The sequence below is a fragment of the Rhopalosiphum padi genome, chromosome 1 (genome assembly GCF_020882245.1).
Source record: "Rhopalosiphum padi isolate XX-2018 chromosome 1, ASM2088224v1, whole genome shotgun sequence".
Taxonomy (NCBI): domain Eukaryota; kingdom Metazoa; phylum Arthropoda; class Insecta; order Hemiptera; family Aphididae; genus Rhopalosiphum; species Rhopalosiphum padi.
The window spans coordinates 21,249,920-21,265,379 of NC_083597.1; the positions used below are offsets into that span (position 1 = coordinate 21,249,920).

Consider the following 15,460-nt stretch of genomic DNA (forward strand, 5'->3'; position numbering starts at 1 on the left):
CGAACTCGAGTTCTAAAACCAGTACCTACGTTTTCAGAAACTACACAATATCTTTCGAGGAACTATTTTAAAAATTTGATTTTGTTAACGGAATTGCCATAATATTATCTTTTATTTATTTGTACACGGATGAAGAAAAATCGGCAATGTTTTTACATGTCTTGGGAAACTTGATCACAGGAGTCTACTATATTATGATATCTCGACAAATGGAGTGCTGATTGAATGAAAGGGCGTCAGTAAAAGATATGACAATGGTTATTGGCACGACGGCATACTCTGAATAGACATATAGCTTCATATAGCTTCGCCGTTTAAAAAAAAATCAGAGCTTTGGTATAAAGGTTTAAGATTTTCCATCAAAAATATTTTCTCACTAAAGTGTACAATGTGCTGGTACAGCGGGTATGCCTGTAAAAATATTTGCATATAATATCCGGGCGATATTTTATTATTTTTAAAATAAAGTTTTACTCAGTTGATCCTATTGCTGTCTCTTTCTCTCTCTCTCTCGATGATGATTTTTTCCCAGAATTCAACGCGCCATGTTTTTGGCGGGAACACAATTGCAAATTCATAAAACAGTTATTTCTATGAATCGAGTATTAACTTTTAGAAGTACGGTCGGTTACTCCCAAGAAACGCGTCGACCGAGTTTTCGACGAATTGTAAGTATATAAATATTTGTTTTATAATACACTGCATGCGCACATAATAGGAGAATAAACAAACACTCGCACACACACACACACGCATACATATATATAAAAATTTGAATAAATTACTCGGTATGTATATTACGATTTTGACAAATTCGAATTCCCCACGCACTGTTGTTGTTTGTACACGGCGTATCGCGTATATTATGTATATATATATAATACGAAAATTATTAAAATATTCGACGAAGCCCAATAACCTCGACTAATACGAAACGCTGCGGAGTTTTCCTGTTATTCGCGAAAGAGTAAACACGCTACTCATATACCAACCAGCATTAGCTACATCATAATAAAAACACATACACCACGTGAGAGAGAGAGAGATTGGATTTCGGTTCGGTACCACGCGTCATTCGATTTGTTCGTAAATAAATGATAATAATAATAATAATATATATTATTGGTGTATAATAGGTATATTATGTGTTTAATATTATAAATACACACGATAGTTATCCGCGTACATAACAGAGAGCAATAGGTACAAAACATAATAATATTATATATACTATATAATATACCTACGCGCGGCCGTGGGAATACCTGTTTGTTTTTTTTCTCAGGGGCGGTAAAGTCGAGAGTTGGTACATATTATACGTGTAGAATATAAGCGCACGCGTGATTTTTTACGCGGTCGTAAAAAAAACAGCAGTATGCGCTAAGACGCGTTGCTGCGACTGAGCGACCTCGTCGCGTCGGTTATATTATCGTGCACGCACATACGTATATGTGTACAGGAACATGATATGTATATAGGTACATAATATAATAGTGGGTACGACACACGTGTATGCCGTGTCATCGCATCTCCGTGGCACACACGACGAGAGGTATCTTCTCTGTTACTCGTCTCTCGCAGTGCAAATTTACCATCGTCCGAAAATCATACACGCTTTCGATTTGTACTCTCCAAAAAGTGCTGAGCGCACAGCATAAAACTATAAAAGTATAAAGTTTCTAGTGAAATACGACTTCTGCACAAAGATTTTTGATATAAAGATGTCGCCGTTATCACTTATTACTACAATATATATTAATGTTTGATACGCTAAAAAATAATAGATTTGTGAAAAGTGCGTTATATCTATTTTTTTCGATATATTGTATGAACGCCATTGCAGCAATCGAACAATTTGAATTTTACTTTAAATTCCCATCTCTGTAGGTTATATTAATCAATACATATAATAAGTATTCTAGATTAAGACTTAAATGTTGAGGTGGGTTAATTGACAAAACATGCGGTTTTCTTCTCGTCTGCAAAAACTAGTTCAATACGCCACTAAATATGTATTTTCCAGATGGCCGAGTGGTGTGGGAGGTAGGTGTACGATAAATCGTAACTTCGATTCTTGATTGCGTAGGTATTACATTTTAGACGAAGATTGTTGTTAAAATGATATTATACGTGCGCGTATACTGTTGCTTATAAATTATTGTCGTCTTTTATTGCGGGCCTACCACAAAACCTGTATAATTTGCGCGAAACAATTGAGACGCTGCAGAGATAGGGTATAGAGAGAGAAAGAGAGGCGCAGACGACTACATTTTACGCGCTGCACGTGGAAACGCAATAATAAACGTGCATCGTAAAAATTTCCGTTTTTTTATTTTATAATGGTTGGAGGGAGGGGGACGATTATATGATGCATATTGCATACGTGTGTGCACACGCGCGCTAGTCGATGACCGCTAAATTGTTACACTCTACGAACAACCGTGTTCGACCACTAAAATAACGCCAAGTAATTACTAAATAAATACACTAATATCATGTTATGCCAGGCGGACAATAGAACCTAAGTCCAAAATTGTTACTATATTATAATGTGTACCTGTATTATACGCAAATATTCGTCGCCTGTTAATCTATCCTCTCGGGTGCCAGTTTTGAACCACACCTGCTACTATCCCGTTTGATCAACTGACTGTAAATGTAAATGATTGAAATAAATGTATATATATTTTTTTTGGGAGCGAAAATTATGAATAAATAATGCACGTATAATACAGTTTCCAAGACAACCATCGACAGTACGTTTCTCCGCCAACTTGGGCGCATTTGGTTATCGACATAAATATATAATATAGTATAAATGTATAATACTGTATAAGTATTATATTATATTGTTTGTTATAAAACATTTACTTACGCAATTCGATCTGACATACGTGATCCAAGTGGCTTGTGAATATTGAGGATTTTATAGGCACTTATATATTTTTGTTTTGCCGCCGTGGTTTGAGTGTTTCCTGAAAATAGTTGTTAGCCGGTAAATGATGATATTTAAATGTTAAATATAAGATATTAATATATTATGATCGTATATTGTACAACAATATTATCATAGTTCGCTTTACGAAGGAGTAATAATATATTTTTACAGAACTTGTGTAATGAGCAATTATAGCAATGTGAAGTGGGTAGGTTAGGTATGCGCATATACATATATATTATATACATATATATATATATATAGAAACCAATGATCGCATGTTCATGCCCAAGATAAGTATAAAATTAAAACTATTTATCAATAATAGTTGTTTTTCTATCATGTTTGTGTGTAAAAACAATTATACCTATAATACATATATATATTTATAGTAATTGTGTGTGTGTTCATGACTATATTAGTAACGTGACTATACGCGTTTGTGTACACTTGTGTTTCCTTAACAGAACAAGTGACAGTGTATAAATTACTATCTAAGGGCTCCAAAAATAAAAAACTGTTACTGTTAGTTTGGCTTAGTTTCAGGTGACCTTTTATGGTATGGTCTATAGACGTATGGTTACGGATTTTTAACACAATCAAGTAGCGAAACCAGGGACGGATCCAGAACGAAGATCTGAGTGGGGAGGCGTATTCATTTGAATGTATGCCACACAAATATTTATCTTTTACATTTTAAATATTATATAATTATCTAAGTTATCACTGGCACTAATTGTTAGGTAACTTATCATTTAGAGAAGGTGTAATAATAATGCATATAATAATAGATATTATTATTACATAGGTATAATAAAAAAAAGAATGAATAAAACTATTAATATTCTTCACCCTGCATGCTCTAGTTTTCTCCCAACTATAGGAACCAGCTACCCTTGTTTTACACCTCTATGGAATTATGTTCCTCACCTCTCCTTAATTAACACCAGATATTACTTTATATAATATTATAGTATAGTTATTAATTTATAATTCCATAGGTTTATATACCAATGAGTATATAGGATGTTTCAATATAGCAGTAGGCCAGTAAACGCCAAGTAACGATTCGGAACTCGATAATCTTTATCAACAAGACCAACAACTTTGGCTCAAGTACCTACATCATAAACATAATACAAATATTTATTGTTTTTGAAATCGTACTGTGGTTTAGTGATGATAACACGCTACAACTGAATCAACTGACCCACTTGTACAACACAATATTGTAATAATATAACTATTATAACTATAACAAAGAAATAGTGTTATAAAATACCTAATATCCTAATAACCTAACCTAATATAAATAATACCTATTAACATATAATATTATATAGTATGAACTTATTATGAACACGGTGGGACAAGACCGGCCGGCAGGCAACGATTGTGCAGAGCTATACATGGAATATGAAGTCATTCTAGAACGGGAGAGCCGATGAGGTCATTCCTATACGGGTTTTTACTTTTTTTTGACAAATGTATGTTATAGCCGTTACAGGGAAACGTATTATGTTTGTTTGTTTTAGTAATTTACGTGTACGTATTATTACACAAACCAATAAATAATAACATGACACAATAATATGAAATTTAATACAGGCACTATTAACACCGTGTAACGTATTTAGTACATCCGTCGTATAAATAAGATGCAGCGTCAAGTACATGGGTATTTACGAAACAAACAAAACCTATTCGCTTTTATGTTACACTGAGGCAGTAAGACAATTCTGGTAACAGATATTTTAGATTAAGATGTACAGTGCACACAGTGCACACAGTGCACACAGCCCATACACAGATTAGAAAAATACCTTGAGAAATACATAGGTAACACAAAATTTTCAAGCACTTTTATTAAACCGTTTAAAATAATGAATGACGATTTTCCTAGGTATCACCAAAGAAAAACTTGAAAAATATACGGTAATTAAAAAACAAGCAGCTTATTATACTGTTTTAATTTTGAGCGTTTCTAAAATATTAATTAAAACGTTGATGACTTTCTTACAGGGAGTCAAAATAGGAATGATGCGTGAGTGGAGGGTACTTAATTTGGCAATACACAATAAGTACATTTAAAGCGTATTAAGACATTAACAACAAAGATAAACGTTTTGTTAAAGACGGTGTATTAAAATTAATACATACTTTTAAGTCTCAAAGCAGACCACTGCTAAATCGAAATAATGCTATAGTAAATAAATAAACCTAAACTCGTTTCACCTAAACATGTGGTCATGTGGATGTGGTTTTTCATAGCAAACCAAGCGAGAATATTTTCGATTATCTATCGAGTGGTGCCAAACACTCAAAAATATAGTAGGAATAAAATATATATCATAGGAGTAAACTGCAGGGAATATACCATTACTGCGTGACAATTAAATGTTGAATAAAATAACGATTATATTAGTGATAAAATAATTTCTATAGTGTAACTAATAAGTAATAACTCTCTGCCTTCTACACACAAATACACAAGCTTTGCTTTCAGAAAGTAGATAAATCAATTAATTGTTTATTGTATCACATTGTTGATATTGTCTAATAAATAGTTAATAAAAAAAAAAGTCAAATGATAAAAAACAATTTTCGAATTTCAGATCAGTAGAGCATTCGATAAGCGCATTACTTTTAGTAATAATATAACATTACTGTTAATACGCCGCAAGGGATAAGTGATATTTTTTACGACGATTTATTAAAGACTGCAAGTATACACAGTGTTTGTTTCATTATCGGGAGTAACTACTGTGAATGGAGAAAAACGAACTGTTTGTGTTTTTCGACATTCGGTTCGAAACTAAGCGCCTATACCACCGCTAAATAATACATTGAAACGTTATGATATTATAACGACATACTTATACATACGGTGCGCCCGGAACAGCGGATGTCGAGGTTCGCAAAAATTGCCTTCCAAATACGTACACACAATATCTATTGTCTACAGTAATTGTTTGCAATAATAGTGCTAAATAATACACTTTAATTACCTGTACCCCTGAACGCAAATTAAGCGGTACCGTACCTGTACAGACGCAATACACTGTATTACGGGCAAAGTATACAAAATCGATTCATATCGCTTAATGGTGTGAACAACACTGGATAAAATGTAATATATATATTATATACAAATAAAACACTTTGCACATAAAAATATGCAATATAATATATTAATATTATTGTACAAATGGAGTGATATCACGAGTGCGTAAAATATCACAACATTGTTTAACGATTATAATAATACAATATTGTTATTTATTATTACAACAACTGCGTCGGCACAATATTATTATAGAAACTATTTAAGAATTTGATTTATCGGGAGTAAAACGCACAAACGCAATAAACATTGGTAACCAACGCTATATCGCGGTGTTTCTCAATTTCAATGAATAATTAAATAATTATAATAATAAATAATAATATACATCAATAAATAATAACGTTATCGCGCCTGAACGGTTGGATGAACGTTATACATTGATAGTATTCGCGTCGTTTGCGGCTGTGCTTATATATAACAATTAACAATTAATATGATATAATGTGTAAATATATATTATATTACACTGCTATACATAACGCGTATTGTTAATAATAATATTAAAATCTGTACCAGGTAAATATAATAACAACGGCGATAATAATACATAATATAGAATAGAATTGAGGACTGAGCAAAACAAGGAAGTGAACAGGTGGAAAGGTGTTGCCGTGTTGGGTTCAACGGCACGGCGACAAGGCTATATTTTTGATTTTAAGATGTTTAATTTCGAGGATACGAATCTTGTTAGTGAGTGTTGCACAACTGTGGTCTACACAATATAATATGATATTATTATCTACATTCTACACACAAGCGAACCATCGATGTAGGTGTCAGGTATGCGTTTCATGATAGACTTAGTGCGTGTGTTATTATTTAATATTATTCGACTACAGAGATAATATAATGACGTTTTCGCGAACACATATTTTTAAAAGCGTTTTTATAATATAGGAAAACGATTATTATTTGTACGGGTCTAACAGGAAATGGCAACGATCCTAGAGACAAGTCTCCCCGGGCCACTAATATTGTGTTATTTTGTCAATAGATCACGTGTTTGTTTTGTTGGTTGACAAAACAAAACAGTCGTCTGTCGTTGTTGTTGTTCATTCGTATTGGTTTACAACAATACCATACATACTACTTGTATTATCATTAAACTATTATAGTATATATTGTTTGTTAACCAAACAGGGACGCCCGGAAGGGGGGGCCAGTAGGGGCAATTGCCCCCCTTGAGATTTTTCGTGTTAGTTACAAAAATGGAAATTTTTTACTTAAAGCTGGTCTTAGGTATTTAGCGACTATTGGACAATCCTTGTATCTAACAAGTCATAAAGGAGGTATTCAATTGTAAAAAAAAACATTACGATCGTCGACGGAAATTGAAACTTTTTGACAGATATTATTACATTATTATTTTTATAGCTACATTTATCGTTAATTTTTAATTCAATTAAAAAATTGATTCAAAATACAATTTTTTAATCAACAAATTGATGATTCATTTAATTTATTTCCTTCAAACAAAAGGAGATTGTCATTACTTTTTGAATAAAATAATAAAATATGATGTAATATGTAAATTCATTCACAAAAATTTGTTTTTAGTTTAAACTTTATTTTATATTTTCTAATAAATATAAGAACTAATAGTGTAATTTTATATAAACTGAAATTAGTTAAACTTTTTAAACAATTATTAATGATACTGTAATATTGATACTATAACAAAATATTAGTACATGAAAGATGAAGCAGTAAATCTTCCCACAAGTACCTATTTAGGTACTTGCAATTTTTTTGCCCCCCCCTGAGTTACATTTCTGCGGGCGTCCCTGTAACCAAACGTATTTTTCCGGACGCGAGCAGTTGTTTTATTATTATTTTGAAGTTCATCTGTTACAACTTACTGTAATAGTAATACTATACGTAAATGCAGGTGAAATACGGTGCAAGTCGGACCTGTACATAACACGGCGATCATTCGACTATGTGGTTAGCCGGTTAGGTAAGAGAGGTAACGGATAATCAATAAATTATCTGGTCGACGATGTTTCTCATTGTAGATAATCTTAAAATAAAACTGACAATTGTATTATTTAGATATAGGTCTGTTTGTTCGACCACTAAAACAGATGAAACTACAACAATTATTTCACCTTCGTTTCAATTATATCGACAAACTATAACCAAACTAAAAGGCTATAAATTAAATTTAAAACCAATCGATTGATTATAATAATAATATGTAACATCTTAAATTGCGGGCTTCCTTTGAACTCAAACAAACATAATATCGAATCGAAGTCATCATTATAATCAATCAAACCAAATTTAACAATTTTTAGTGTTCTGATATTTCTTTTAAACATTTTTCTTTGCGATTAAAAATATTAACTGATTAACTATCTACAATACAGTTGTAGCTATGTACATATAATATGCCCATTATTAACTCACTACGTAGTATACTATTATGTATGTCGATAATTACAAAATCAAAGACTCACTAAATATTTTATAAAACGAATGTTGGTATAATTATACATGATATAATGATATCGTAATTGATTAAAGTATCTACTTAGATAGTTAAATTATATGCTGCTTAACGCGGCGAAAAACCATATTTTAATTAAACCCAAGTCCATAGGAATGGAAAATACCGTTTTTACGATGGACGTAACTCACACACTTTAGCGTAGAATTGCTTAATATAATAAAAGGGCACAATATTCATGGCGACTTCTGGTGATGAGGTATATGCCTATGCCTATCTATTACACTATTATAGTATAGATTATTATAATATGTATATTATACAAGATACAACGTTCGGAATGTTGATGAACGCGGATGAATGATGACATTTAAAATTGTCGAATGAGATACAGTTAGGAGGTATACGTACATAATAAGTAATGTAATGTATTATGCGTTAATGTGTAATGTGTAATAGGTATACCGGTTTTATTTCGTCGAGTTTTTAATATTATTTTCCTAAAAATCCAGAACTGCATCGTGTTTCAAACGTTTGATATTCCATGGTATACAAATGTTAATTTTTTAAACTTTTTAATGCGTCGTACCCGCATGACGTGTTGTCTCCGTCTTAATAACGTACCACAATATAACTACGAATTTGCGTTCAGCGGAATCCATTTTAATCATTTTATGTTGTTAGCTTTAATATTGACCTATTATCAAACGTAAAGGTAAGCTTATTAATTATTATCTAGGGCAGTATTTCTCAAACTTTTTTGTCACGAGCCTCCCTAAATTTAATGTAAAACTATTAAGGCCCTCTAAATCAAAATCATTAATTATTTTTTCTTAATTTTATTTTTATACTAAAATTAAATTTCACGCATCACCAGTCATATTATAGCCACACCTCCCAGTTTGATAAGCACTGTTCTAGGGTATCACGTTGTCTTTTATTGATATTTTAATTTCAAAATGAGTTATGAACATTTTAATGTTTTGAAATTGAATAATAAGTAAGTTTACTCTACTTTTAAAGCAAACAGCATAAAATAGATTCTACTTAACTCAAATTTACAACAGTGTACGTTAGTATGACGAAGACAATGCCTATGCGGGCACGACATCCTCATAGGACGCTACATCCGCATGTGTTGTTTCCATCTTACAAATGTAGAACATAGCAAAATCTGTTTCGCGCGGGAAGGAACCGAGAAAGCTACAGTCATCTCATGACTAAGAAATGAAATTTTCACCACATAATAAAAAGGAGTATATTATCTGTGAAATATCGTTTTTTATTTTTGATATCACTTATACGAAAAAAGTTTTTATTGTTTCAAAATCCATTAAACTATTTTTTTTTTTAATGCCGTGGGGCTTTATTATTTAAACGACCCAAAGGTGTTTATAAATATGTTTAACAATCATATATGTTTTACATACTAAATATAAAATTTTTGAACATGAATAACTTTTTTTATAGTGCCAATATCGAAAAAATAAAAATGATATTTCACAACCCAAGTTCTCTTTTTTATGTGGTTAAAATTCCGTTTCTTAGTTATAACTTATAACTGTTGCCTTCTCGGTTCTTTCCCGCGCAAAACAGTTTTTGCTATATGTTTTACATTTTGTAAGACGGAGATAACACATGCGAGTGTAACGTCCTCTCTTAAGATTAAAGCTTTTCACTTTTCAGTTTATGCTTTTATAGCAATCATGCCGTTATTCGATATATTTAAACGTTGCCTCGTCTCTACGAAGTAGTATTTTATTTTTTTTTTCAAAATGGCAGCTGTATACTTATTTCTCAATTAACCAACATCTGAACATCATTAATATAGGTACATAAAAAGAAAATTGATAAAATAATGACAGTCTATCTATGAGCTTCACTATTATAATATATGAACACCACTTATTCATATTATTATTAATTCTTTTAAATTTGAATATCGTGATAATTTGCTGTTATATAACTTTTAACTACTCTTTCATTACATAATTAATAATTATTGTACTAAATATTATATCATAATATTTGTATATTCGTTACTAACATTTTATCATATTTTATTATTATCTCAACATTCTCAACAACTATTTATATTTAATTATAATTGTCGATACACAATACACAATCGTTCAGTATAGTTTTTTAAAGTAAATATTAAATCACCCGAAATTTGCGTTTTGTTTATGCATATAAATAATACTGTTTTTGAGTAGTTTTTTACAATTGTGCAAAAAATATAAAATTTAAAAAATACCTCATGATTCATAAGTGATAATAAATTAAATGTTAGTAACCTTCAGAAATAATCGCTGGTACGTAGTTAATAAATTACCCTGTGAGTATACGTATTTTCCAATATAAATACTATTAGATCATTTATTATTGAATGCGTGTTTTAAGTGGCTCGTTAAAAACTTGCAGTTGCATAAACAAATAAAAAAACAAAATAAATCAATAATTGAAGTGCGCGTTTAAAGTTGCAAAATTGTTGCTGACTTAAAAACGAAAAAAAATCGCTCAGGGCTCTCATAAACGAACACATATTATAATAATATAAACTTCAGAGAACGCCGCCGTCATTCGCGGCACACAGAGGAACGACTTTATCGACGATCAAAGTGCACGTGCGTTTGTATAATTTTTTTCGATTTCTGTATATTAGTCTGTAAAGTGTTATACACTTATACGGTTGCTTTCCTTAACGTTTTCGTTCAAAATTTACGATTTTTACAAAACGTTTCACTCCGCAGCACGCGTCAACGTGCCGCGGGGTGTGAAGGGGATCGAATAATACGGTTTTTTAAATATACGATTTTCGGAGTAGATGACTTGCACGACGATCGGTAAAAATTCTTCGTTTTCTTTCATTTTCTTTTTATGCGTTCTCCGATATGACATAAAAGCGGCAGTCGGTTGCATGTGTAGGTACCCTATATATACGTGTAGATATAAACTATAAAACGCATATTATACTTTAGCTGTACCTGCCCGTGTGTACGCGGCCGACGCGCAAACGCCGTAAACGGGCAAAAGTACGATAAAAAAAAAAAATTAAAGCGCGCGCACACAAATATTATATTATTATTATATAGACCGCTTGCACGTGTCGTAAATGCGATGTAACATGTCGCAATGCATATCACGCGTATACAATATATACGTAACGTATTCTGTTGAGGTGTTACGCGTTCGGCCGCCGCGTGTGATGTGCGATGGGCACGATAAAATAATATTGTGTCTTTATTTGTTTAATCATCCGCGTGCGCGGGGTAATGACAATAATAAATACGAAACACGAAAACCCGTCGACGCACATTTTCCGCGAGTTTACCGCGCCGCCGCCGCCGCCGGTGTAGCAGCAGCTCTCGCTAAGAACGGATAATTAAAAAAAAAAAAAAAAAAAACTATGAAAACCGCTAGTCATCGTGACGTCACGACAATGATATTTTTATTATTATTAAATCGTCTGGACGAGGAAAAACAATTTTTTCGAAAAACCGTTTTATTTTCGGACTACAGTTCGTTCTCAACATAATACGCGCGCACACACACACACACACACACACACACACACACACACACACACACACACACACACACATACACACACACACAACTTATTTATTCACCTCGTCGCATTCCAATTACGCGTTATTGTTATTGTTATTATATGTTTTTCGAGTTTTCGTCCCGGCGGCGGCGGCGGTCGAATAATGACGTTTTCTCGGTATTTTAATAATACGACGCGCAGGTGATTCGTTTTTCGAGTTTCCATTTAAAACTGGTGCTGTAGCGCAGCAGCTGTACACGATATCACATTCTCGCGCGCGCGTATATATAATAATAATATTATTTATTAAATGTATCGTAACTATCAGCGCGCGCACCGATATCGGTAAAAAACTACATCGTTAACGTGTTTATCTCGACGACGACGACGACGACGCGTGTTCGAAGACTAGACAATAATAATAATAATAATAGCAATAGTAATAATGATAATATAATATACAGACGCTTTGCGGTTAATAATTTCTGTCTTGTCGTCCCGTCGTTGTTTTCGCATATCGTTCAGTCGTGTTTTTCCGCGAAAATTAATTTAAACGTACCGCCGCGACGCCGCCCACCGCCTACTGTAATATAGAAACGGGCGGACGGAGGTTTTCTTCTTTTATTTTTATACATTTCACGTGACGCGCGCATTGCCGCCGTGTAAAATAAGCGCGAAAAAAATTTATATTATATATACTATATAGTGACAATAAAAGTCATCATCATCGACTTCGCGTGCGGGAAAGGCAGACGTTCGCTCCAAATCGGTTTTACCGAGAAAAACGGTTCTAAAAACGCAAAGGGGTCAATGACGCCGCCGCCACGACTGTAATGAGTTTTTTTCACCACAACTTCATATTTAGCTTATAAACAAAATGTCTACTAAAATAATAAACTAGTTTTCTTCGAAAGCCATCTGCTGCGCCATAGGCCCCACCATATAATACCTAACAGTATTATAAAGGGAATGACAGGCCTACTACGCATGCACACGCACAAATACATTTAATAATATGATATAAAAATCAAAATATACGTGATACTCACGTCTCACCTGTTGCTCTGTAGTAGCGGAATCGTCGGCTCGCAACTGCAGCGTTCGTTAAAAAATTATCAGTCCAAGCCGACCAGTCGTACGAAATGAGTTGTACGTACAGTAATTTTATGTGACGTATAAGAAATCGCCTAATGAATCACTTTGGCAATAGTGGTGGCGACAGGGGGACACGTGTGTAGTCGTAATCTACGTGCTTCATCAATAAAACTTTATGTTTTAAATAATATCAAGTAATTAAAAATTAATAGGTACGTTGAACCACTTTTTTAAGTCATTCAAGGTTCATACGACTCTTCCCTGTCCAAGTTAAATCCTTACGGGTTACGGTTCACGCTTTCTTATCATTCGTTTTTAAAAATAAATGTTATGTTAAAAAATTATCCGTTTTTTTTTTTAAATTTAATTAGTTAACAGTCTCAACATACACAATGGTGTACGTGCAACAAAGTTATAAATTCATAATATACAAACGAATAAATATTACAATAAATTTGAACATACAAAGAAATATCTCATTTATTATAATGGTTTAGTATAATTGGTTGGTCTTCTACAAAATATTTCTTGTGGTAGGCGTAATTTTAAGCTAAGTTTAGATATTTTTTTGCCGATTTTGTAATGGAAAGCTTCTCCGGTTTTTTTTTAGTTAGACCCATCACCAGACACCAGTATGAAAACTCTCGGACAATATGGACGATGCAAGTTTGAATTCAAGAGATCTCGTCACCAGTGTCTTTTTAGTTAACGTGAAGTGGTTATCTGGGATGAATTCATTGATCAAGTTAGACTGACAAATTTATTTATACTATGGTAAAACGGCCAAATTCCATCATTTTGCAGTCATCTTATTTCAACGTTTCATGTTTATTTCAAAAAAAATTTTTATTTCTACTATTATTCAGTTACCAATTATCAACTTAAGTATAACGTAGATATAATATAATATTGTGGTGTCTTTACCACTTACCTATATTGCTTAATAATAATAATTATATATATATATATTTATAATATTTTATATGAGGTACAATGCAATCAATATCGACAATGATAAAACTTATTTAACACTACTAATTATATATTATATACACAGGTCATCGACCGCGCTGCGTTAAGTGCGGTGGTGATCACCTCACCTTCGAGTGCAGCAAAGACAGTTCCTGCCCAGCCAAATGTGCCCTGTGTGGGGGCGACCATACGGCGAATTTCAAAGGATGTCTGTCATTTAAAACTCTCCGCAAATATCAATCCAATATTCATCGCATACCACAAAAACCTATAACCTCATATCCTTCTAATACAAATTCTAACCCTAATCCTGCAGACTCTAAGCCCAAATATTACGTTCATACCTTATCTGGTTCCGAAAACAAAAGTAACAATATTTCCGTAATCGAAACGTTGTTATCAACATTTTTTCTGAATTTCACTGCAATCATTAATCTACTTATATATCCCTTCTTTCCACTGTCCTAAACAAAATTAATTTACCTTAGTCACATCAGCGTTACGTCTTACTCATACATCATTTTATTTTTCATTCCGTATAATACATTAATTAATTATTATTATCTATTTTATTACTTATATTCTTATTTATCATTATCTTATCCATATAATTTATATTATATAACTTTATATACTCTCTATATTACTATGCTAATGCATTCTACATTATTTAGTACATGTATATTATTTGTATCGTCTTATCTTGCTTATGTACATAATTGTCGAGCCGTAATAGTTTTGTACTAATGGTTAATAAAAATAAAAAATATACACATGGCCGTTTTAGCTTTTCCGGGCCCTCTGATAGTAAGACCTGATTTTCAAATGAAAAATTTGTCTAATTATACATGAAAACTAATAATTATATGGTTTTGGCATCAAATATTGTAACCGTATTGTTTGATTTTATGTTTTATTTTGTTCTCATATCTAATAATATTAATTTTATATATTTATATATTTTTAGGCTTAGGGCCGTACCTCGGACATATGATCCGAGAAAACCGCCCTGAATACGCCCCAGTATGTACACACATATTTTAATTAATCTGGTATATAATACATTATAATGTAATACTATATAATATAATTGACTTGTAATTTTATTTTAAATTGTTTTTATTTATGATTCTGTAATAGGTATCTAATTATGGCAATTATGCAGGTATCTAATCATTCATTTTTTATTTAATTTTTTTGTTTGATAACTGTTTTATATTATTAAATAATATAATTTTATAATTAAAAAAAAAATTCAGCGAAATGGAACGGTGAAAAAATGAAACGATGGCAAAATGGGAACCAACCTTTTTTAGGACATTTAAA

General features: G+C 32.2%; 1 protein-coding gene and 1 long non-coding RNA gene across 3 annotated transcripts in view; one reads left to right on the forward strand and one right to left on the reverse strand.

The window, feature by feature from the left end:
• The window catches only part of LOC132919084 (3-phosphoinositide-dependent protein kinase 1), a 168,071-nt gene that overhangs the window by 32,190 nt on the left and 120,421 nt on the right, over positions 1–15,460 (reverse strand). Inside the window, exons 4-5 of one of the 2 annotated variants that reach the window (XM_060980609.1) lie at positions 2,876–2,975; positions 2,558–2,650 (exon numbers count right to left, since the gene is read on the reverse strand). The gene's annotated coding sequence lies outside the window, so the exon portion shown is untranslated. The remainder of the gene's footprint in view (positions 1–2,557; positions 2,651–2,875; positions 2,976–15,460) is intronic. The other variant, XM_060980532.1, reaches the window with a different exon arrangement.
• Positions 10,647–14,908, forward strand: LOC132919312 (uncharacterized). The gene is made up of 3 exons (XR_009660620.1): positions 10,647–10,852; positions 13,773–13,936; positions 14,220–14,908. It is a non-coding gene; the product is annotated as an uncharacterized LOC132919312 (long non-coding RNA).